The 26,434-nt window shown below is 40.6% G+C and overlaps 1 protein-coding gene across 1 annotated transcript in view; it reads right to left on the bottom strand.

Annotated features, from left to right (window-relative positions):
• Positions 1–4,189: 4,189 nt before the first annotated feature.
• ZDHHC21 (zinc finger DHHC-type palmitoyltransferase 21) overlaps positions 4,190–26,434 on the bottom strand; it is a 103,729-nt gene continuing 81,484 nt past the window's right edge. The window contains exons 9-10 of the transcript XR_008629258.1: positions 5,631–5,750; positions 4,190–4,613 (exon numbers count right to left, since the gene is read on the bottom strand). The gene's annotated coding sequence lies outside the window, so the exon portion shown is untranslated. The remainder of the gene's footprint in view (positions 4,614–5,630; positions 5,751–26,434) is intronic.

Raw genomic sequence — 26,434 nt, 5'->3', positions numbered from 1 at the left:
GATTCCCAGCATCCCCTATGGTCCCCTGAGCACCGCCAGGAGTAATTCCTGAGTTCAGAGCCAGGAATAACCCTTGTGCATCGCCAAGTGTGACCCCCCCAAAAAAAAAATCATGAATTTTATTGCTGAATAATAATTGCAGCTATTGCTGATTATTGTTGAATAATATAGCTGATAATACTTTTATCATGAATAATAATTGCCATTATTATTATTTTCAGTTTGGAGGCCTCACCCTACAGGTGCCCAAAGGCTATTACTGACTCTGTGGCTCAGGAATGGCCCCTGGCAGCACTCAGGGGCCATTTATAGTATAGGAATTCAACTGGGGTCATTAACCCCTTCCTATAGGACAGGCATGGGCTTGTCTTGTGATGGATGATGTTAGGAAAGCACTGTGATGTTCTCCAGGTTTGTAATTTAGCAGAGTGGGAGGATGGTTTGTCACTAACCAAAATAAAGAGAAGAAGCAAAAAAGAGGCAGGTCTCTAAAAGGGAAGGCCACAAGAAAAAACTACGGTGTGCTTTTCTGTACACAGTTGAGATGCTTGCGGGAAGGTCAACCCAGAGGAAGAACTTATGCAACCAGGAAATCAGGCAGAAGAAAGGTCCAGAAGATGGAGATTTGGGAACCCCTGATATATATATCTGGTTTATATGTCGTAATTGGACTCTTGGAAAAACCAAGCATCATAATACCCAAGTGCAGTGTACAATATAAATCAGGCAAAAATCTATTTTGAGGAATAAAAATGCTGGAGAGGTATCAATTGGGCAAGGACAAACTAAGAGTAAAATATAAACAGAGAAGGAGAACCAGGATGCCAAGAGGCATCATTGAAGGGACTGTGGGTGAGGTTTTGGAGGAAGGAAGGAAAGGGAATTTTACCAGTCTCAAAACCCGGGAAAAGAATCAAAGCAACACCAGCAGCATAAGCACAGGAGACTGAGTACTGAACACCAAACTTATCAGGCCACATTGTGAGACCAATATCACCAGGACCTCTTGAAAAAAAAATGTAAAAAATTTCTGAAGAAACTCAAAGCCAGTGAATGAAGTTATGGTCTTAATAGGCAGATGCAGTGATGAAGGATAAATATAAAAATTGACATAAATAAAAATTGATTCAGTAGACAAGGGAACAACCACTACATGTCAAGAAATTTGGAAGAGGCTGGAGCGATAGTACAGTGGGTAGGGCGTTTGCCTTGCATGCAGCTATCCTGTATGGTCCCCCAAGCACTGCCAGGAGTAATTCCTGAGTGAAAAGCCAAGAGTAACCCCTGTGCATCGCCATGTGTGACCCCTCAAAAAAAAAAAAAGAAATTTGGAAGAAAGAGGAAGACTGACAATAAGAGTAGAGTGTGAATTTACTTTCCATGTCTAGTGGCCTTCCTTTCTTCTGTTTATATTTACCTTACCTACTCTTTAGTATTTGTCAGTTGTGCAGGAAATGTGTGTCAGAGATTGAACCAAGGATCTATCACTTGCAAGGCGTGTGCTCTACCACTAGAGCCACATCCCTGAGCCCAAGTCTGCCCTCTTTGGGATATCTTCTCTGTTCACATGGTTCAGAGAATGTGCCAATTATGGTATGCGCTGCAGGGTGACACAGGCCCTGTGAAGGCTGGCTGGATCCCCTTTGAAGATTATTACATTTGGAACTAAAACTGGGCTTTTCCATTTTTGGCAGCAGAACCAGTAAAGTGTTACCCCCAAAGATGCCCAGAGCCATGCTTTTTCCCTTGGTGGAGCAATAAATCTGAGGAATGGTAGCTATGCAGAGAACAGCAGAGATAATAATATCTAGAAAGAGAGGTGTGTGATGATTCTCTGGCCTTTTGAAGCATCTTTGCTGCCCTGGGACGGTCTTTGTAAAGCCTAACTGCTTAGCTCTTTATTTTCCCAGGAAGTGCTCAATGGGCCCAGGGAAAGTGATTTCACTCTTGGTGATACTTGCCAACTGGAAGGAATGATCAGTGCTAGCACTGGATGATAGGGTGCTCCAGAGCCTCCAGGGCACCCCACACGACCGTGCTCAGGGGACCACAGGGTGCTGGGATTGAACTTAGTTCTAACACCGAAGTGACACAGAACCTAAGCCCTGCACTATCTCCCGAAAACCCTATTTGCTTAGCTCCTTTTCACTTCTGCTTCAGATGTCTGAGTCACCTTGGATTCTTCCAATCAATTCCTGTTCCTCAAAGTCATTCAAGATGTATTTTCTGTCATTTGCTGACAATGAAAGAAAAGTTCCCCCAAAAACGTGGTGATTTGAAGGACACACAGGTTGGGGAAATGAAAGAGCAAGAAATACAACAATACTAGGTCTATCGAGGCAAATGAACACTGAGAGTACAGGGACATGATCTCATGCACAGAGAAATGGGAAAGTGAAACAGGTAGGAGATAGTATGGTTGATGAAGCTTCATGAGAGAGAAGAATGAGAATCCGAGAGAAAACTGAAGTTCAGAAACAGTTAAATATGGTAGGGAGGGAGCTTGAAGAACTCCTTCCTGTGGTACCCTTTTCCCCTGTGATGTAGGCAGCCAAGTCATTTCTGAAAAGTGAGAGGTGGTTTTCATGTAAGGAACTCTGAGGAGAGTAGAAATAGTTTCAAGCCGCTGCTGACAGCAATGAGAATAGGAGGTGGCTAAGAACATGAATCCAAGCCTGAGTTTCCTCCTCTGTAAGTACCCTGCCCTGGAACACCATGTATTAATGTTTTTGAAAGTTATCATTTGTGAAATTTTGTGTGAAGTGCGATGTATACTGTCTGTTCATCTTTCACAAAATGAAGAAGGGCACTTAACATAGCCAATTCTTGATTGTCTAAAGCAAGGGGTTGGCAAACTTTTTTTTGAAAAGGACCAAATAGTACATATTTCAGATACTATGGGCCATATGGTCTTTGTAGTTATAGCACACACAAAAAAATCACAGACAATACGTATTTGAATCTCATTGAATGGGTGAGGGGGTGTTCCAACAGAACTTCATTTCTAAAAATATGCCTCTGGTACAGCCTCACTGAAAGATGGGTAAAGGACTTGGAGAGACATTGCTATACAAAATGTAAGATATCAAAACATCTAATAAGCATATGAACAGTTCAGTGTCACACATAACTTGGGAATATAAACCAAGACCTTAATGAGATATCATCTCTTACCCTACCATCAAAAAAAAAAAACAAACCAACCACCAAATAACAAGTGTTGGTGAAGATGCAGAGAACAACAGTATTTTTTTGTTGTTGTTGTTTAATTTTTTTTGTTTTTTGGGTTTTTTTTTGTTTGCTTTTTAACTAGTGAGTCACAGTGAGGGTACAGTTACAGATTCAAACATTTCATGCTTGTTTTTCCCTCATGCAGTATTCGGGAGCCCATCCCTCCACCAGTGTCCATTCTCCACCACCAATGAACCCAGTATCCCTCCCAACCCCCAATCCCATCCCCATCTCCACCCCCCACTTCTGTGGCAGGGCATTCCAATTTGCTCTTTCTCTCTCTTTTTTTGGGTGTACAACAGTATTGTTTATAGGTTTGTAAGGTAGTAGAGTCCTATGGGAAACAGTATAATGGTTCCTCAGAAGATTAAACATAGAATTAATATATGATCGACCAATTCAACTCCTGGATATATTCCCAAAATAATATAAAGGGTGTTTTCCCCTTTTCTTTTCTATTTTTGACCCACACCCCAGCAGTGCTCAGGGCTGACTCCTGGCTGTGAGCTCAAATTCACTCCTGTGGGGTCAGGAGACCATACAGGGTTCCAGGGATTGAATCTGGGTCATCTGCATGCAAGACAAGTGCTCAGCCTGCTGTACTATTATTCTAGTACTAAGAACTGAAAGTATTATATTGAAGAGATATTTGTACACTTATATTCATTGCAGTACTATTCAGACATAAAAAAGGGAGGCAACTCAAATGTCCATAGAGAGAAAGATACACAAAATGTGGTCTATACATACAATGTGATGTATAGGATTTATCAATCTTACAAAAGAAGAGAATTATAAGATTATACAACATGGATGAACTTTGCAAACATTATGCTAAATGAATCAAGTCAGCCATAATACAAAATTGTATGATTTCACTTTATTAGGCACTGACAAGCAGTTAAATTTATAGAAGCAATGTAAAATTGTGGTTGGCAGAAAGTGGGAGAAGAAAAGAATGGAGAATTATTGTTTAATAAATATAGAGTTCCACTTTTATAAGATGAAAAAAGTTTTAGAGATTGATTGCATATCAATGTGAATGTAGTAAATACTACAGAACTCACTTGGAAACAGTTAAGATGGAAGACTTTATGTTCTGTATATTCTAGTACCATTTTAAAAAATCATTGAAAACCAATATGGTAAATGTGTTCCCTGGGCCCTTCTTTGCCAGCCCCTGATGTTGAAATTCAGAAGGTAATGATTGTTAGAGAATACAAATATAAACTTTTTGCCCTTATAGTCAGTGAGTGCTTTCAAGAAAGGGCATTTCAGGGTCCCTTTTCATCCCTGGACTTAGTCTTGAAGGCAGCACATCATAAATGCTCTCTGAATGCCACTGAAGCTTGTCCATGGCATGATCCTAGAAAGGGATGAGTCTGTAGTAAATCAAAGTGGAGGGAGAAGCAAAGGTATAACAAACATTATTTCCTTCAGAGAAGAACTGGTTTCAATATTCCCAAGACTCTCCACCCAAAATAAAAATACCAGTTGGCTACGCAAGAAGTATCCCATGTCCAACACTCTGAAAAGCCGTTGGGTGGCTAATCTCCACAGAGTTGCTTTGTATTCAGTGCTGGCATTTTGAATTACTAACCTAAAATGATGTTAGAACACTCTTCTATTTAAGAAAATCTTTTGATAGGCTTTACCTGTGAGCCTTACATAGTGCACAAATTTAAGGTTTCTGAACCAAGTTATTGGTGACCTGAAGGTCAATTGCACATATCTTTTTGGAGAGCAGGCACCTAATGAGAGGGAGACACTTCTCATTCTAATGCACAAACACGGGCAGCTGTCCTGGTCAGACTGGCGGAGCAGCCATCCTCTTTCCCCCGACTTCCCGAAGCTCTCTTGGAATGATCCCACCTCATGGTAGTTTTATCAAACCCATTTTTTATTTTATTTATTTTATTATTTTCTTTTTGGGTCATACCCAGAGATGCTCAGGGGTTACTCCTGGCTCTGCATTCAGGAATGACTCCTGGCGGTGCTTGGGGGACCATATGGGATGCTGGGAATCGAACCCGGGTCAGCTGCGTGCAAGGCAAATGCCCTACCCGCTGTGCTATCACTCCATCCCTGAAACCCATTTTTTAAAGGATACTTCCCCTTGAATTTTGGGAAATGTTTTAGTAAGTAATGAAAGGGCCCCAAATTATCAAGGGGCCTCAAAAAAAGCCTTCATAGCTAAAGCATTTCCTCTCATCTCAGAATGTCAAACCTAAGCAGGGAGCTGAGAAACTCTTAATTCCACTTCCCTAAATCAAAGCTGTTTATATTTTATAAGGATGAAATGTGAAAAGGAAGACTTGACTGCTAACTCTGTTTTTTTTTAAAAAAAAAAAAAAAGAGAAAGAAAGAGGACGAAATGTGACTTTTCAGGTATGACTTACCAAAAGCCAGTATATTGTGCAACTCCAAACTGAGAAACAAAGGGAGCCTTGTGGGGCTCCTCCACGGCAGTTCTAATGCTGTGATGGGATCAAAGGAGGCAGGGAAGTGGTTTTTGTGCTCTGGAAAAATAAAGAGCAATTCATGAGGGCTGTGAACAGGGGCTTGGCTCTGAGGTGCCAGCAGACCCAGAACCAGCTCGATTACGTTTCACTGTCAAGAGAGGAGGCCTGCTGAGTGCCCAAACCCGAGGGAGGCGATTGGTAGAATGGACCATCCAGCCTTTCCCCCAAAACCTAATCAGAGCAGGAGTACAGAAGTGGCTGGGGCGGAAAACCCAGCAGGGAAGTGCAGGTGGCGAGAGACTCACCCATCATTACTTATCAGTCTATTCTTGGAGGCAAACCCAGTAGATCTGCCCAACATGGCAGACAATGAAGCTACTGAGAAATTGCTGAGCGGTTGGTCTAAATTACACAATGTGCCCATGTTAGAAGAAAGGTGCTTACACTAAAAGGAATGCAAGATGTTTCAATAATATTTGTATTGATTACATGCTTAAAGGGTAACAATTACTGAATTAAATCAAAACAACCTTGCCTGATTTTTTTAACCTTTAAAATATTATGTTTGCTCCTTTGTGCAGCAGAACTATCATCAAAATGAAAACATGCCCCTGGGAGGAAATGTTCATATACCACACATATTAGTGTGACAAAGGATTACTTTCCAACAGATATAACAAGCTCACAAAACTCAACAAGAAAATAAACTCATAAAAAATAGGTGGAATAGCTGGACACCTCATCAAAGAAGACATACAGACAACTATGGAGCATGAAAATAAGATTGGCATTATCATTTTCCAGAAAAATTCAAATAAAAATCACAATGAGGCATCTTCACACCTGAGAAAATTCCTATATCAAAATGAGCAGGAAAAAGTGCAGGGACACGGAGAAAACTTTTCTTCTTGATGGTAATATAAACTAGTATAGTCTCTATGAAGATAATACAAAGGTTTCCCAAAATATTAAAAGTAGAACTATCCTGTGATCCATAATTTTCACTCCAATATATCTTTTTGATGGGAAAAAAACCCACACTGGTTTGAAAGGCTATATGCACACCTATTTTCATGGCAATGCTAATTCAATTGTTTAGATAGTTTGAAAGGGGTGAAAAAGATTTTCAAGCTCTGAAAACCATCCAAGACCCCAATGGCATTGGGCTAGCAGACATAAGGGTGGGGGTGTGTGGATCCTCCCCGCTCACCCCAATGGCAGATAAGTAAACTTTAAAAAGATGTGGTATATATACACACAATGGAATACTACTTAACTATTTTAAAAAGCAAAATCTTGCCTATTACAACAACATAGATAGAACTGAAGGAATTATGCTAAGTGAAATTAGGAGAAATACAGGTGGTCTCACTTCTGTGTGTTATACTGAGAAGCAAAGCAAGGGAACAGATAAAATAAAATAAAAACAAAAATAGGGGGCCAGGGACATAATTCAGGAATCAGAGGGACATGTTTGTATTTCAGGAACCAGATTTGACCCCGGCACCATATGCCTCCCCAAGTACTGCCAGATACAGTCCTACCAAGAAGTTTCCTGAACGAACAGAGGTCAACCCTAAATATTTTTCAACAGTTCCATATCCTTGGGTTCTAGAATTGAACTGACCAGGCTCCCTAACTGTTCTAGAGATATTTCTACCTTCAATATATGTAAGACATATACATATATCTTATCACTTCACTTGCATCACTTGTCTTCCCATTGATCTTTGATTTGCTCCAGTGGGTGCCAGTAACATCTCCGTTTGTCCCTGTTACATGCTAGTGTAGCCCAACGATATCTGCTCGCTCCAGGAACATTAAGAGCCTCAAACCATTCATTCAGGGTTTTAACAAAGAAGTCTGACCATCTCGTTGGTGGGCGGCCTTTTGACATCCCGTGGAATCCAGTCGGTCACAGTTCTAGTCCAGCAGTTGTCTCTGAATCGCATTTCATGTCTGGCCCATCTGATTTTTGATGTCCTGGCAAATGAGACAGCATCCCTGATTCTTGATCATCAACAGAGGCCGGAGCTCCAGATTCCTTCTCTCACTTGAGTGAGACATGATTCTCCTAGGGGTTATATTTGGCTAATATTTGGCGTTATGAGAACTATGTCATCAGCAAAGTGGAGGTGGTGTAGTTGCCGACCTTCTGTCTTCACTCCCATTCCTTCCCATTTCAGTCGTCGCATGACATTTTCGAGGGTGACACTGAAGAGTTTTGGTGAAATGGTATTGCCCTGCTGAACCCCTCTCTTTACGTCAATGATCACTTCCTTGTAGAATGGTGAGATCCTGGTGGTGAATCTGCAATACAGCTCACAGAGTATCTTGATGTACTGAGTTTGAATGCCCTGTTTGGCTATGGCGTCGATGACCGCTTCAGTCTCAACAGAATTGAAGGCCTTCTTTAAGTCAATGAACGTTAGACAGCGCATCTTGAACTCTCGCAAAACTTCAATGAGCTTAGGCACTGTGTGGATATGGTCGATCGTGCTGAATCCTTTTTGGAACCTGGCTTGCTCGCATGGTTGTCCTTCATCTAGTAGTCTGCCTATTCTATTCAGGATGACACGAGTGAACAACTTATAGACGACAGGCAGCAGGCAGATTGGGCGACAGTTGCCAATGTTGTGGATGTCTCCCTTCTTGTACAACAGAATGGTCCTGGTGGTTTTCCACTGGCACAGAACTTTGCATTCAGACAGGTAGCATGTGAAGAGCCGAGCCAATGTATTGATGAGTACTGGCGGCAAATTCTTCAGGTGTCCGAGTCTGACTTTGTCTGGACCGGGTGCTATACGCGTCTTTACCGATGAAATATATCTTATATCATATATATTATATATATTGTATATACATATATATGGGAGGGATCCAATGTTGTATTGGAGGGATATTGGTATGTGAGTGATCGTTGTATAAACACAGATATTTTGAAGGAGTGGGGATGTAGCTCAGCAATAGAGAACATTTCTTGCATTTATTTGGCCCTGGATTCAATCCTTGGTTCCCCAAACAGGGAAGAAAAAGTGAACACAGATAGTTTGAAAAGGTGTGAAGTTGTACATATGAAATATACACATGATTGTAAACCAATGTCACCTATATAAAAATGTACAAATAAAAATGTGACTATTAGATAATAGTTAATTATGCATAAGACTGGGGCTTTATTTCTTTTGAACTATGCTACCTTAGAGAACACAGCCAGAATGGTTTAGGCATCAACCAATTTCTTTTCTGTTATTGGATAAAGAAGGGTCTAAGATTGAGAAGAAAATCCTAGTAGCTTTCCAGGTCCTAAAACCTGTGCTTCCTGATATTTTAGAGGGTGAATTCCTGAGGCACCTTTACCCATCTCTCTCCCTTGCTTGCTATGGAATCCTGGGATCTTATTCACATTATGCTCCCAGTGGCATCCTGCCTGGCACAGAGGTGCCAATGTGGGTGGCCAATGACAATTACGCTCATCTTATGAGCATTTTCCTGTTGCTGCTTGCCACCTCTCTTCCAGTTCTGCCTCCAATTTGTAAAGAGAAAAAATTGCAAATTAATATGCAGTTAACGATTCTCTGTGACGACAAGGCAAGTTTTAGAAATATATATCAGGGGAAGACTAAAAAATCCATGTGGTGTTGACTTACTCGGGAGTGGCTTCATTTCCAAAGTAACAGTGAAAGGTGTAAAAGGCCCCTACTAGGAGTTCAAAGTCCTAATTTGAAGGCAATTTCAACACTACTTTACCATGTGATTCTGGGCAAGTGACTTAGAACAGCAAGCCTCATTTTCCTTTTATGTCAAACAAAAATGCTAATAATTGCCCTGATATCCTCTTATGGCAAGGATCAAATGAAAAATATGTATTCCAAATCCCATGCTGGCATTTGGATTATGAACAGATTTAAGTCATTTGGCACTGAAATTCTTTTGAATCAAAAACAATAGGTCTCAGTGTTTCTCTCTAAAGTTAGACGATGCACAGCGCTGATTGGAGGGTGACACGATATCCAGGTCAGCTCCATCAGTCAATAACTCTTGGGCAATTAGAAGCTACACCCCAATATGTTCACTTCTGAAGAGTGGGGCTAAAAATGCTCTTGGTAGCATGTGTGCTGTTGCTTATGAATAAGGAATACAAGAGATATAAAGATAGAAGGATTTGTCTTGGGTCCATAGTTAAGTCAGTGTCCTGACCAGAATGCAACTTCTTTCTCCCAGTGCAGGGCAGAGTTCAGAGCATGAGATTGCATGTCAGCTGAAAGGCCACAGCTATACCAGCACCACGCTTACGAAAGTGTGAGGGAGATGGAACTCAAGTACGCACCAAAATGAAGATAAGGGTTCATGAGTGGAAACATCTGTTCTGAAACCAAGCAGGCTCATCTGCAAACTGCTTGCAAGGATATGTCCCATTATGAAAAGTGACCTTCATTTATGGTCAAAAACATGAATAAATGTAACTTATTTTTTCTTTGAAAAACTAGCTTTATTGATCTAACTTTATGTTTAGATAGAATAAAATGGCTAAAAGGTTATTATTATCACTGCATCAGTGCAGGCTGATTACAAAATCGATCTTAGTTTATAATAAACAAAACTTTATTTATCTTGCTGATGGCCCACTAATTTCAAAATCTTGAGTAGGACTGAAAACCTATCTGTCGACCAGAGAGATTGTACAAGGATGAAGGCACTTACCTTCCATGCAGGTGATCCAAGTTCAATCCTGGCACTGCATCTGATTCCCTGAATACCACTAGGAGTTATCTCTGAGCACACAGTAAGGAGTAAACCCAGCACTGCCAGGTGTGACCCAAAACACAAAATAACAAAACAAACAGAAACCATCTATCAGTAAACATTTTCAGATTTGCCAACTGGTAAATCTGTAGCTAAGAGGGACTGATTCCCCAGTTAAAAGCAGAAACCAAAGAGACAGGAATGATCTTCTCTAGACAGGGTCACTGTCTCAGGTGGCTGGACAAGAGGTCACCTCCTGAGCAGGGATCTCTCCAACTCTCCACACATCTGCCTAGTGCAAACCCCACCCACCATTTGAAAGCTGGGAATGACTTACAGTTTTTGTTTGAAGTCCTGAGATAATTCTTTTTACTGGAATGAGAGGGGGTATACAATATGGATGCAGTTTATAGAGAGTTTCTTTTGTCTTCCCTCCCCTCACCACACACATCTACTCACATTTATGATTTAAGAATAAATGAGTCAGGCTTAGATTACTGATTATTATCATCAGTCTGAGAGATAGGGCAACTCATGGTAAAGATTTTCCTGAAACAATTCAAGTATAGTATACCTGGGCCAGATGGGAGAGGGGCGGTGCCAGGGAGCAGAAGACAGGAGTCTTACAAACACTGTCCCAGGGGGCTGGATAGATAGTACAGTGAGCAGGGCTCTTGCCTTGCAGGCCATTGACCCAGGTTCAAACCCCCAGCATCCAATATAGTCCCTAGAGAACTGTAAGGAGTTATCCCTGAGTACCAGGAATAAACCCTGAACATAGCTGGGTGTGCACCCTTCCAAACAAATAATACTGCCTCAGAGAGCAGGGAGCATAGAATTGGACAAGGGATGCTGAATGTGGAACTTCAACGATTAGTCATAGAGCACCTCAAACTGTTGCCCACTGGAGAATCTCAAAAGGCACCAAGCAGTAACATGAAGGAAAGTGTTGAGTTGTTTTCTTCTAATATTGACAGAAAATGAAAGATCAGAGTAACCATTTCTACCATTGTTAAAATTTAGAATTCACCAGCTGATAAGGAAACAAAAGCTGGAGGATAGGATTAATGGGAGAGTGGGAAGAACCATAGTGAGTCATATTCCTCGCTGGGGTGGGGCGGGGGCACTGTAATGATCTAGGAGGGACAATAGGAGCATTGGGAGACACTCTGTTTGTTCACTTAAACAAGGACAATTTCCAGGACTGGAGAGTTAGTACAGGAATTAAGGCATTTTCCTTGTATCCAGTTGACCCAGAGTTTGAATCCCTGCTTGTGTATGATCCCACAAGCACCTCCCAGGATCACTCCTGAACACAGGCAGGAATAGCTCCTGAGCATATCTGAGTGTCAAAACTCCCCACAGCCCCCACACCATCCTGGAAGAAAATTAGACTTCAAGGGAGTGCTGATTGGTTTGTTTTCTGAAGAGAGTAGTCATCCCAAGAAGTTTCTAATGGGCTAGTGAGGAGAGGAAAGCACCTAGGACGTTGGTGGAGACCACTAAAAGCATATAAGTTCATAGCAGAGCTAGTGATAGGAGCAAAGTTCACAGAATTTCCTACTCCACAAGAGAGCTTTGATATCTGGCTCTAGAGTTATTGTCAGTCATTGGTATCTGAGACACCTATTGCTCTGGCAACATTTCCTTTCCAAAAATATTGCATATTATTAGCTTTAAATTTTATTTTATTATTATTTTATTATTTTTATTTTACTACAACCATGGGAGCAAACTGGGTTCCAAAAAGGATTCAGCACGATTGACCATATCCACACGGTGACCGAGCTCATTGAAGTTTCATGAGAGTTCAAGATGCTGCTCTGTCTAACATTCATCAATTTAAAGAAGGCCTTTGATTCTGTTGAGACTGAAGCGGTCATTGAAGCCCTAGATAATCAGGGCATTCAAACTCAGTACATCAAGATCCTCCATGAGCTGTATTACGGATTCATCACCAGGATCTCACCATTCTACAAGGAAGTGATCATTGATGTAAAGAGAGGAGTTTGGCAAGGTGATACCATTTCACTGAAACACTTCAGTGCCACCCTCGAGAACGTCATGCGACAACTGCAATGGTAAGGAATGGGAGAAAAGACAGAAGGTCGGCAACTACACCACCTCTGATTCACTGATGACATCATTCTAATAATATCAAACATTAGCCAAGTGGCACAAATGCTGGCTAACTTCGACCTCGAGTGTGGAAACGTCGGACTGCAGCTAATCTCACGAAAACAATGTTCATGAAAAACGAACTAGTCCCTGATGTTCCATTTGCACTCAATAGAATGAACATCTCTGAATGCAGCAGCTATGTGTACCTGGGTTGAGAACTCAACATGAGGAACGACTTGGCGCCAGAACTGCGCAGGAGAAAGAGAGCAGTGTGGAATGCCTTCAAGAGTGTTGAAGAACTTGTTAAGAGGATGGAGAACTTCCAGCTCCAGGCACATCTTTTTGACTCCTCCATTCTTCCTGCACTAACATACACCTCAGAGACCTGGGCCCTGTGAAAACAGGACAAGAACGCTATTTGGGTCTCCCAAAGAGGAATCAAAAGAGCTATGCTTGGAGTATCACATTTCACTCAAGTGAGAGCAGGAATTCGGAGTTCCAACCTCTGTCTACCATCAAGAATCAGGGATACTGTCTTGTTTGCCTAGGTGTCGAAAATCAGATAGGCTGGACATGTAATGTGATTTAGAGACTAGAGCTGTTACCGACTAGATTCCATGGGACATCAAAAGACTGCATGGCCACCCACCTATGAGATCATCAGATTTCTTCATCAAAACCCTGAACAAATGGTTTGATTTAAGGCTCTTCATGCTCCTGGAGCGAGCAGATACCATTGGGCTACACTAGCACGTGATAGGGACAAATGGAGACATTACTGGTGCCCACTGGAGCAAATCGAATATCAACAGGATGACAAGTGATAAAAATGATCATTGCTCTTTGTTTTTTCCCATGCCATGTTTCACAACACAGCAGAATATACCACTGTGAACATACAAGACAAAATAATGCAAGTTCTGTCAATTGTTTCTTCCTCTAGAGCACTGGCTGTGTTTTAATCTCCAGAAAACTAGAAAAAAAGATAACCTTTCATTTTTAATTGGATTGGGCTTAAAAGGATTGCTTTTAAGTAAGTTCTCTGGTGGTTCACATTTTAAAAGAACCTTAGTAATCACTTACATGGTACATCTTCTGGACATTTTTAATTTACGAGCAGCAAGGATGAGATTAAGTGACTTGTCCAAAGATATACAATCAGCTGGTAGCAAAGGAAAAATAAGAATCTGATTCAGTAATTCTAACTATTCTTCTCTGACTTGCCCCACGGTAACTCTTCAAAGTTCTATGCTATGCTATATTTGTTAGCTCTGAATAACACAGTCTAAACATGTCACTTAAAACAACAAACTTCTGTGCTTACATTTCAGTCATAAAATGGTCAAGTATCCATCCCACCACCAGTGCTCATTTTCCACCAACAATGGTCCCAGCATCCCTCCCACCATTCCCACCCTGTTCTCCCTTCCCCCACCCCGCCTCTATGGCAGGGCATTCCCTTTTGCTCTCTCTCTCCTTTGGGGTTTTGTGGTTTTCAATAGAAAATGAGTGGCCATAATGTTCAGTCTATAGTCTGCTTTCAGGGTGCATCTCCCATTCCAAGCAGATCCTCCTAGCACCATTTACTTGGTGATCTCTTCTCTAACTTATCTGCCTTTCCCCCCAGTATTTGAGGCCAGCTTCTAAGCTGTGGGGTAATCCTCCCAGTAGTTATCTTTAATAATCTTGGGTGTTAGTCTCCCATTCTGTAATTTTATATTCCACAAATGAGTGCAATTTTTCTGTGTCGGTCCCTTTCTTTCTGACTCATTTCGCTTAACATGCTACTTTTCATGTTGATGCAGCTGTATGCAAATTTCATGACTTCATCTTTTCTAACAACTGCATAGTATTCCATTGTGTAGATGTACCACAGTTTCTTTAGCCAGTCATCTGTTCTCGGGCACTCGGGTTTTTTCCAGATTCTGACTACTGTAAACAGTTCTGCAATGAACATACAAGTGCAGATGTCATTTCTACTATACTTTTTTGCATCTCCAGGATATATTCCCAGAAGTGGTATTGCTGGGTCAAATGGGAGCTCAATTTCCAATCTTTTGAGAATCATCCATATTGTTTTCAAAAATGGCTGAATCAGTTGGCATTCCCACCAGCAGTGAAGGAGAGTCCCTTTCTCCCCACATCCACACCAACACCGGTTGCTTTAGTTCTTTTGGATGGGGGCCAGTCTCTGTGGTGTGAAGTGATATCTCATTGTTGTTTTGATCTGCATCTCCCTGATGATTAGTGATGAAGAGCATTTTTTCATGTGCCTTTTGGCCATTCGGATTTCTTCTTTGAGAAAGTTTCTGTTCATTTCATTGCCGCATTTTCTGAAGGGTTTCAATGTTTTCTTTTTGCAGAGTTCAACCAGTGCCTTGTAGATCCTTAATGTCAACTTATCAGATGGGTATTGGGTGAATATACTTCCCCATTCTGTTGTCTTTGAATTCTGTTCACTGTGTCTTTTGTGGTGCAAAAACTTCTCAATTTGAGGTAGTTCCATCTGTTTGTCTCCATTTCCACTTGATTGACCAGTGGAGTGTCCTCTTTAAAGATACTTTTAGCCTCGATGTTGCAGAGGGTTTTGCCAACCATGTTTTCGATGTACCTGATGGACTCTGGTCTGATGTTGAGGTCTTTATTCTATTTTGATCTGACTTTTGTGCATGGTGTTAAGTAGAGGTCTCAGCCCATTTTTTGCATGTAGCTGTCCAGTTTTGCCAGCACCATTTGTTAAAGAGGCTTTCCTTGCTCACTTTACATTACTGCTCCCTTATAAAAGATTAGGTGATCATATATTTGAGAATGTGTGTAAGGATATTCCACCCTGTTCCATTGGTCTGCAGCTCTGTTTATGCTGTTTTAATTATAACCACTTTGTAGTAGTTTAAGATTGGGGAAGGTGATGCCTCCCATCTCCTTTTCCCCAAGAATTGCTTTAGCTACTCATGGTGATTTGTTGTTCCACATGAATTTCAGGAGTGTTTAGTCCATTTCTTTGAATAATGTCATAGGTATCCTTATAGGGATCGCATTGAATCTGTATAATATTTTGGGCAGTATTGCCATTTTGACAATGTTAATTCTCCCAATCCATGAGCAGGGGATATGTTTCCATTTCCTTGTGTCCTCTTTTATTTCCTGAAGTATAATATTTGTATTAAAATTTTAAATTTTTCTTTTCTTTATATAATTTTCCAGATCCTTTACCTCCTTAGTTAAGCTGATCCCAAGGTACTTAATTTTCTGAGTCGTGATTGTGAACAGGATTGCTTTGTAAGTCACTTTCTGCTCTCTCATTATTTGCGTATAGGAAAGCCATGGACTTTGGGTATTAATTTTATAGCCTGCAACTTTACTATACAAGTCTATTGTTTCTAGGAGCTTCTTGGTAGAGACTTTAGGGTTCTCTATATATAGTATCATATCACCTGCAAATAGTGAAAGCTTAATTTCTTCCTTTCCTATCTGGATGCCCTTAACATCTTTTTCTTGTCTAATCACTATTGCAAATACTTCCAGTACTATATTGAATAGAAGTGGTGAGAGTGGGTATCCTTGTCTTGTTCCTGATCTTATAGGGAATGCTCTTAGTTTTTTCCCACTGAGGATAATGCTTGGCATGGGTTTGTGGTAGATGGCTTTGACTATATTTAGGAAAATTCCTTCTAAACGCATTTTGGCGAGAGTTTTCATCATAAACAAATGCCGGATCTTGTCAAATGCTCTCTCTGCATTTGATATGATAATATGATTTTTTCTTTTCTTTTGTTGGTATGATGGATTATGTTTATCGATTTCCAAATGTTAAACCAGCCTTGCATCCCTGGGATGAATCCCACTCAGTTGTGGTGTAAGATCTTTTTGATGAGTTGTTGAATTCTATTTGCTAGTATTTTGTTGAGGATCTTTGCATCCATGCTCATCAGGGATATAGGCTTGTAGTTTTCTTTTTTTGTGGTGTCTGTGTTTGCTTTTGGTATTAGGGGGATACATGTCTCATAGAAACTGTTTAGGAGAGTTTCTGTGTCTTCGATTTCCTGGAAAAGCTTGAGGAGAACTGGCAATAGGTCCTCTTTAAATGTTTGGAAGAATTCACCAGTGAATCCATCAGGAACTGGGCTTTTGTTTTTGGGAAGAATTTTGATTACAGTTTCAATTACTTTGATATTAATAGGTCTATTCGAGAATTCCAGGTCTTCTTGGTTCAACTTTGAGAGATTATAGGAATCCAGGAATTTATCCACTTTTTCTAGGTTTTCTTGTTTCATGGCATACAGGCTTTCAAAGTAGTCTTTGATGATTTTCTGAATTTCTTTGGTTTCTTTTTTTTCTTTTTTGCTTTTTGGGTCACACCCGGCAATGCTCAGGGCTGACTTCTGGCTCTGCACTCAGGAATCATTCCTGGCGGTGCTCGGGGACAATATGGGATGCTGGGAATGGAGACTGGGTTGGCCGCGTGCAAGGCAAACGCCTTACCCGCTGTACTATTGCTCCAGCCCCATGAATTTCTTTGGTTTCTGTTGTGATGTCCCCCTTTTCATTTCTGATACAGTTTACTAGAGTTCTCTCTCTTTCTTTGTGAGTCTTGCTAGTGGTTTATCAATCTTGTTTATTTTCTCAAAGAACCAGCTCTTGGTTTCATTGATCTTTCAGATTGTTTTTTTGGGTTTCCATGTCATTAATTTCTGCTCTAAGTTTTGTTATTTCTTTCCTTTTGCCTGGTTTGGACTCCTTTTGTTGGTCTTTATCTAATATCTTGAGCTGTGAAGTCAAGTTATCGATGTGGGCTCTTTCTTCTTTCCTGAGGAATGCTTGCAGGGCTATAAATTTTCCCCTTAACACTGCTTTAGCTGCATCCCATAAGTTTTGGTAAGTCATGTCTTCATTCTCATTTGTTTCCAGGTATCTTTTGATTTCTTCCTTGATTTCCTTTCTGACCCACTCATTGTTCAATATTGAGTTAATTAATTTCCAGGTGTTTGGTTTGCTCCTCTGCATCTGTGTGTGGTTAACTTCTATTTTCCGTGCATCATGGTCTGAGAAGATAGTTGATACTCTGATTCACCTTAGGGCTATTTTGAGGTCTTCTCCCATGGTTTGTTGTTCTCTGTAAGCTTTCTGCTGCTCATCTTCAAGCTCACTGAGTCTGTCTTCAGCTGTAGCCATTCTACTGTTGAGGGCAGCCACTGACTTTTTTATTTCATGTATCGAATCCTTTATTCGTGCATTTCTGTTTGTAGCTTTTCTATTTCTGCTCTCATTTCTTCCTGTATTTTGTTGACTTCCCGTTCCACTGTTTCATTCAAACCCTCTTTTAATTTTCTGGATGTCTGTTCTACTGTTTTTTTTAGTTCACTGAACATCTTCATTTCGATTCTGATTCCTTATCGGAGAGATCGTATTTGTGAGTAGCCCCTTTTGGGGCTTCTGGACCTTTTTCTTCATCTTCCCCTCACAGTGGGGATTTGCCCTGTTTCTTCATGTTGTGGTAGTAGTATGAAGGTGGGGCCTTCCAGCTCACTATCAGTTTTCCCTCTTGGTGCGATCAGAGATTCTGGGTGAGGTCAGTTTATGGTGGTCATATTTTTCCCTTTCAGTAGTTGCAACTTCCTCTCATGTGCTCCTCTGCAGCTTATGTGAGGTCTCTAGTGAAGCTTTGGGGGATGTATTATTTTTACATTGGACTTGTACAGGTTCTTGTGTCTATGGGTATTATAGTGCAATTGGGATAAGATAGTGGACTATTGGCCTAATATATTTAAGAGGGCTAGGATATTCTCCCCAGAATTACGTGATGGAAGTCAAAATATGATTCCAAAGTGCTGAGAAAGAAGAAACTAACTGCAGATGCACGAGCAGCTGCTGGCCCCACAGGAGGCCACGCGCCCTGGCTGGGAGGCCACATCCCCTGGCTCAGAGGTCACACTAGGGGAGCCGGAAGTGGTTGCAGGGGGCTGGAAGATGCTGAGGACCGGTGGGGGATGTGGGGCACAAGGCGCCCTTATTCCAGGGGGCTGCTCTTCGGACCCACCTGCAAGACAAGCAGCATGCTAGTTCCCCCTTTTTTTTTTTTAAATGATCTCAACTAAGCTCCCTTGTTTGTTATCTGTAACTCAATTGGTAGATGTTTCTGGGAACTCACTTGCTCTCAGAAAAGGTAACAGGTGGGAGTGTGTGTTTGGGGAGAGGTGACAGAAAGAGAGAGAAACAGAGAGACAGAGACAAAGACAGAGAGACAGACAGAGACAGATACAAAGAAACAGGGTTTCCTGTCACTCATGCTCCCAGGCTAGCGGAGCCTCTTCTCAATATCATCACTTTTACCACAATCTGTTGACTAAAGCCATTACAAGGAAGCCCAGATTCTAAGGATTAAAGGAATGACTCTATATTGATGGAGGAAGCTGCAAACAACAAACAAACACAGCAGTACAGCTGAGATTGCACTTGGCAGGTACTGGGGGAGCTAGGGATCGAACTCTTGGCCTCATGCCTACAAAACAGAGACTATGCCACTGAGCCAACCAAGACCCAGAAGTTTGTTTTTGGATTTGCCTTTTCCTTATCCTAAAATGCCTCTTCCATTCTTGGGCAACTTTACTGTGAAGTGTGTAACTTCAAGTTACAGCTTCAAATTAAAAGGGACAGATATTTTAAATTAATTATTATGAGATACCACAGTCTACAATACTATTGAAATTTCTGATTTATAGTTGTAGAATTTCTACAGAAATTCCTCCAACAGTGTGTCAAGAACCTTCCACCATTATCCAATGGCTCCCCAACATCCCCATCCCCACTCCCAGTTGCAGGCTAATTCAACACAAAACAATTTCCAAATTTACTTATAGACCAGCCCTGGCCTCTGCCTTTTTCTGGGCATTTGCTGGCTTCCCCGATGTGAGTTTTGCAGATCTCTCACCATCCAGACCTTTGGGCTATGTCCATCTTTTATCAGGACAGCTGATGCTCACAGCGGCAACATCATTTATGGGGTCAGGTGGAGAGAATCTCAGAGATACTGGATACCCACCTTGATAATGCCCCTGAACAAATGTCCCCAGGCTAACAGCTCCTTCATGTAGCCACATGACCTGAAATATTGCAAGGCTCTCAAGGCCTCAGGGTGAGTATTCTTGTCTACCAGCTCCTTAAAAAAAGTTCATTCATGGAAATCAGATTCTTCCTGGGCATCAACAATACCATGGCTGCCGTGCCACGGATTGGGCTGAAAAGAGAGGACCGTCTCAATGAGGCAGACCAAAGATGCAAAAATCCTCTGCTCTGTCATGGAAAGTGAGTAAAAGGATATAAGATGATTAAAAAAATAAAGATGCATAATCCCATAAGGGCACTCAAAAGAGAAAATATAGGGAATAAACTATTGAAATTCAACTTCAGGATGTAGAATCCCGATGTACAGTGCTCAGCTTAGTAGAACAGATAAGACTGAGCATCAAGACTGAGGTATGGAGGAGTCAGGCAACAAACAGCATCTCACTACAAAACCCACAGGCCTCAGGAACAAACTGTTGGATGCCTCAGATGGAAGATTAGAAGGGCTGGAACATTTGTTGGACATACGAGTAACCGCCAATTCCTGGATCTACTTACTTGCTCCACACAGATAGTAACCATCTTAGCTTGGCTATTTAGTCCTGGAGAAGCTGAGCCTGAGGAATTGTGCAGTTAATAGAGCCCATGTAGCTCACGGCAGGAGAGCCTTTCTGAAAGGCAGGGTTTGAGGAAAGTCAAAGTTCCTGAAGATAAAGCTCAACTGCAGGATCAGCTTTTCTTAGGAAGTTGGCAACCACATTTACACACTCCAAGAAAAAGACTAAAGGACTCTTCTTCAGAGAAATTGGCTTGTCCAAAAGAAAAGTAAAATATTGACATTTGTGAGCAGCTCAGTAAAATGTCAAGATACTCGCCTGATTTCCCCAAAGGGAAGCCTCCAGCCACAGCTCTTTCAAACAGATTGCTCCCGGCAGTTTTATTCAAGAACAAGCTGCCAAGGTCAAGAGACTGTTAAACAAAACCTCTACTATGATCTACAGCAGAAAAACCCAAAGGCAATCAAAGAGAAGGGAGAGATGGGCGCTGGAGGGAAGGAAGTCAAGTCTGTAATTCCATATACACAATCATAATGTCTGGGTGGGAGATGGGGAGAAATAGTATCATATGCATTTTATTGAACTCTAAGCATTCTTAGAAATATATAAAGTATACATATGCATTTATTAGAAATATGTAAAGCATTTTATCTAGAAATATATTAGTAGCAGAACTAAAACCCCCAAATTCTAGAAATTGCTGTTTCAAAAAGTAGGACTCTTCGGCGGAGGGAACAGGTTTTGGCTGATGCCATGAAATGCCTTGTTAAACAAGAACACTAAACTAGGGCCTAGAGAGATCATATATAATTATAACTATATATGTATATATGGGTTTTATATATATGTATAAAATATATATATGGACTGTAGCGATAGTGCAGCGGGTAGGGCGAGTCCTCAACCATTACAAAGAATGAAACTTTTTTATGAACAAATGGAAATATGAGGCGCTTATGTAAATGAAATAACTAAAGACAAATGAATAAATAAAAGGCAGTTATCAAATTAATGTATTTTTAAATATAATTAGCCAAAAATAAACATAATTAACTCATTGACTTCTTAATTTGATGAAAACTCTGTGGTAATTACATAAGGGGAAAGGAGAAGAAAGAATGGGTTCAGCGATAACTTTGGTAAGACACAAGAAGCTTTCATATATATCTTCTGACTGTCACATTTCTTTTTCTTTCAAGCTTCCACAAATCAAATGAATTAAAGCATTATTTTTAAATAAGCAAAACCTACTTAAGAATGACTGTGTAGAGAGGATCAGATACTGAAACATTTATGATTTAACTCCTTCATCATAATGGATTCATGACTCCAACCACATCTTATCTGCAATGTATCTTTTGAATTGTGTTTATTCCTGGCTCTGTGCTCAGAATTGTCGTGGTGGAGCTCAAGGGACCACATGTGGTGCCAGGGATTAGAACCAGGTGGAATGCAAGACAAGCGTACTATCTGTCCTGTACTGTCTGTCTGGCCCTCCTTGTGCTTTAAGGTCATAATTAGAATTTAGTGTGGTTCTAGGAATTCGGGAGTCTGCCTCTACATGTCACTGGATGAATAAATTGCAGCCAATTCATAAGGCTAAATTTCCTCTTACTCACTATTTCATTCATTTTTAATTCATCTATTTGTAATTAGCCTTTTTATAGAAGTTGATTTATAAAAGCATACCAAATTATGGAAGGAGAAAGTAGGACAAATGAAAACTTGCTTTTGAAATGTTGAAATGTTACACAAACATATTTTTTAAAGCAAGCAAGAAAAAAGGTGAGAAAAGGAAAGGCAAAGAAAAGAAGATAAAGAATAAGGGAAAGACAGAGTAAAGGAGAAAAAATATTTTTGTATTTCTGAGTCACACCCAGCAGTGGTCAGGGACTCTTCCTGTACTTGTGCTCAGGAGTGAGTCCTGGTGGCCTTTGAGGGACCATATATGGTGCTGAGTATGGAACCTGGGTCAGCCAAGTGCAAGGCAAGCACTTTAACCCCTGTACTAGATCTCCAACCTCAAAGTAGGAAATTAAAACAGTATTACACTACAATAAACTGGCTCAGTTTCCTATTTTCTTTTCTCATATTTTTTCTCAGATGAACAATTTAAGATATTTTCATAATACCATGATAAAATTTTAGATTGTGCCTCATAATTATATTTAAGGGATGATACTTACATGATGTCCTATTGATACGCCTTAATTTAGTGACTTATATTTTATTATTGGGCTTCGTTTGACAATGTTATAATGGCATCCCATTACTAATTTTATATTATTTTTCCACTTTCTAAAAATTATTTTATATTAAAAAGCACTCAGTTAGGCAGCCATATAATTATTGGTGATTGAATCAGATCAGCCATGTGCAAGGTAAATGTCTTAACCATTATACTATGTCTCCAACCCCTCATACCGAGACCCGTTCTAATTAATTCTTCTTTCTTTCTTCTCTTGTTTTATTTATGGTAACACAACTCTTTTTAGAGATTCAGATACATAGAACTATATTTAACACTTTGCTCTCCGTGGTTTTCGAACATCTGTGTAGTTAGGAGGTTCTGTCAACTCTACCTAACAAAGATTTTCAGATTTCTCCCCTTCCACTCTTCAGACAGTGGTTCAAATATGCTTTATATCCCAAGATCCATTGCAAAGGCCTCCTCCTAGTCTGTGCTGTCTGCCACAATGATTTCCCTTAAAGTGTGACTTTAACACATTCCTCCCGACATTCTGTGGCTCCCTATTCTCTCCACTAAGGAAAGGAACACCCTTAAAATCCTCATTCATGCACACTTCGCTTTGAGCCTTGTCTCCCAGTATTCTCTATATAGACTTCATTATTGCAGTAGCTTCACCAGTACTGCAGTTGCTGTCTGAGCTCTCCATGTCTTTAAGCTCATTCTCTTGTGGTCATCTGAATATTCTTTCCGGTTATATCTGTGTCTAGAAATCTTATTTATCCTTTCTTCATAAGCCTCTCAATTCTACCAGTTATTTTTTGCCTCCTTTTCCTATTCTGCTTTTTTAGTGTAGGTATTCTTTCTTTGTTTAAACCTTTTTATTAGATTGATCCGAAATATGCCACCAGAACAAACGGATTGCTTTTCAGTCTGACTACGATACCAAGAGTAAATTCATAATCCCTTTGGGCATGGTTTCCTTATTCAAAAATGCAGGTGATGTTATAATACAACAGATATTAAGATTTTGGGCTGCTCTGGAGGTATCACTGTATCACTGTCATCCCTTTATTCATAGATTTGCTTGAGCGGGCACCAGTAATGTCTCCATTTGTCCCTGTCACATGCTAGCATAGCCCGATGGCATACTGGGGGCTCTTTCAGGGTCAGGGGAATGAGTACCGTAGTTGTTACTGTTTTTGGCATATTGAGTACACCATGGGTAGCTTGCCAGGCTCTGCAATGTGGGCGGGATACTCTCCGTAACTTGTCAGGCTCTCCAAAAGGACTGAGGCTTTTGGGGCGGCCTCTAATCGCCTTTACAGGTGTTCCCAGTCTACCAAATGTAAGCTTTTGGTCGACTGACTGGCATGTTGTAATGATATGTACACCGATAAACACGCACCTACCTGCGTCTCTGGGCAGCACCTTAGGCATCTGTGGCCTCAAGTAAAGTAACTAAATGAGAGGAGGAAATATTCACTTGAGTGGTCTTACTATAAAACACTCATGTAAATAGCATAAGAATTTGAACAGTACCTATATGTTCTATCAAATTATAAATGAAAAGATGTGGATATTAGGGTTGAAGAGATAGAACAGGATGTGAGGCGCTTCGATCCCTGCTACCCCAACTGGTCATCTGAACCTGGCAGGAGTGATCCCTGAGACCAGAGGAAAGACTGAACCCTGAGCACAGCCAGGTGGAGCAAAGAGGGGGGAAAGTTGTAGAAAACTCATAGCATAGTGCCTGACATACAAAAACATTTTATATGCTGCCCATTTTATGATTGTTTATTTCTTCATAAGAGTGCTATGATAATCACATTAGATTGAGACAAAACACTTCGTTACCATCGAGGACACCCCAAACAGGTACTTATCAATCCTGAAAGTAATACCTCACTGCTCTGAGAACTAATGTAGAATGTGCCCATAAAAATATAAATTGCTATAAAATTTATAGTTAGACTCTGTTGATAGTCATGCAACTATAAGCATAATTGCTCTAACATTTAAGAATCAGATCCTGTTTCATCTTCATCTTTGTACTTTTTGATGCAAAGTGAAAAAGTGGAACCTTAGATTTTATGAAATGCAAGGATTTTTCTGTACCCACTTGTCTGTAAAAACAGTAAATTTTATCAATCACAGATACTAAATAAGGTGAATATAAAGTACTTTATGCCAAATACGTAGTTGAAGTTAACTGAACTTAAAAGGCATGAGACTGTCTAGATCAAATCACAGGAGGACTGAAAATTTGTCTAGCTGGCAGATTGACTCATGGAGAAGCCAGATATAGTCCCTTAAGAGAAGTTAAACTTAACTCCTTATTAAAGCTGTGATCTGTAAGAATCAGAGATCTGTAAAAGAGTTAAGAATAAAAGCAGATGGGGCTGGAAAGATGGTACAGCAGGCAAGGTGATTGCCTTGCACGGGTTCCATCCTCAGCATTTTATATGGTGCCCCAAGCACCTCCAGGAGTAATTCCTGAGGGCAGAGCCAGGAGTAAACTGTGAGCATTACCTGGTGTGGTTCAAAACAAACAAACAAACAAACAACAAAAAGAAAGCAGAGATTAAGGAACAAGTCTTAGATACATCAGGTACTTTCTATTCTTAAATATTATAATGGCCAGACAAATAACAAGGTAATTCTTATTCTCCTACTAGAAGCACAAAAAACAAACATCAAAAGGAATACATGGCTCTTCCCTTCCTTTCCCTTTCCTTAATTTTTTTCTTTTAAAACAACAGTGATTTACAATAGTGCTAATATTGATGCTTAAGATATGCATCATTTTCCTATTAGGAAAATAAAATAAGAAACTGAGCCATACCTTAGCAATGTGTCTGCACTACACCCACCTCTGGAGTGCCACCACTATCTCTAGGTCCCTTCTGGTCTTCCCCCATCAGCCTTGGGGTGGGTGAGTAGTCACAAGTCAACACAGTTCTGTTGATAGAATCTCAGGTCTCAATAATCAGTGTCCAATGTCTAATCCCTTGATGTTTCTTTGTACTCTACATGAGGGAGACCAGTTGGTAGTTGTTCTCTCTGACTTGCTTTGCCCAGCATGACACCATTCATGCCATCCAAGTAGTAGTAAACTGAAAGATTTCATACATCCATTTAGTGGAGTGCTTTGCATGTACTTTGCATGTGCAGTAATCTTCAACCTCTGTAGGTGGTAGGTATCACGGTTAACCCCACGTCAGAGACTGAAAATAAGGCACTAGAGACTAAATGTCCAAGATGACACAGCCAATACATTGAAGATCCATGACTGGAATCTTGCTCTTTAACACTTGTAACTAGTACATACAAAGAATTCATTTAGTATCCCCTTTGAGAAAGTTCTAAGGTTTAAACCTAGTTTCACAATGGAATCATGTATGGATTGATAAAAGAATGTAGACTGCCAAGCCTCATGAAGACCTGCTGACTCGAAAAAGAAAAATTTAGTTTTTTGTTTTTTATTAGTGAATCACCGTGAGGTACGGTTACAGACTTACAAATTTTCATGCTTGCGTTTCAGTCCTACACTGGTCAAGTACCCATCCCTCCACCAGTGCCCATTTTCCACACCAATGGTCCCAGTATCCCTCCCACCACCACCATTCCGTCCCCTCCCCCCACCCCACCTTTGAGGCAGGGCATTCCCTTTTGCTCTCTCTCTCCTTTTTGGTGTTGTGGCTTGCAATAGAGGTATTAAGTGATCATCCATGTTCGATCTATAGTCTGGAAATTGTAGAGTTTTAAACGTTGTCACTAGAAATACTTTAAGGGTGAAACAGAATGGTACTAAGTTTTGGCACTTGACTCAAGGGCAGAAAAAATCCGAAAAAGTAAGTATCATAGAGGTGACTCTGAGTTTCAGTTCCTATTGCAGAGCAAGCCCTTAGATACTCATTATGTATTCACTGTATCACTGTCATCCTGTTTTTCATTGAGTTACTCGAGCGGGCACCAGTAATGTCTCTATTCCTCACAGCCCTAAGATTTTAGCTGCCTCTCCTTACTCGTCTTTCCCAACTATTGAAGGCTCTTTCAGGATCAGG

The sequence above is a fragment of the Sorex araneus genome, chromosome 1 (assembly GCF_027595985.1).
Source record: "Sorex araneus isolate mSorAra2 chromosome 1, mSorAra2.pri, whole genome shotgun sequence".
Taxonomy (NCBI): Eukaryota; Metazoa; Chordata; class Mammalia; order Eulipotyphla; family Soricidae; genus Sorex; species Sorex araneus.
Note: the sequence above shows the minus strand (reverse complement) of the source record. Positions and strands in the feature narration are given on the sequence as shown.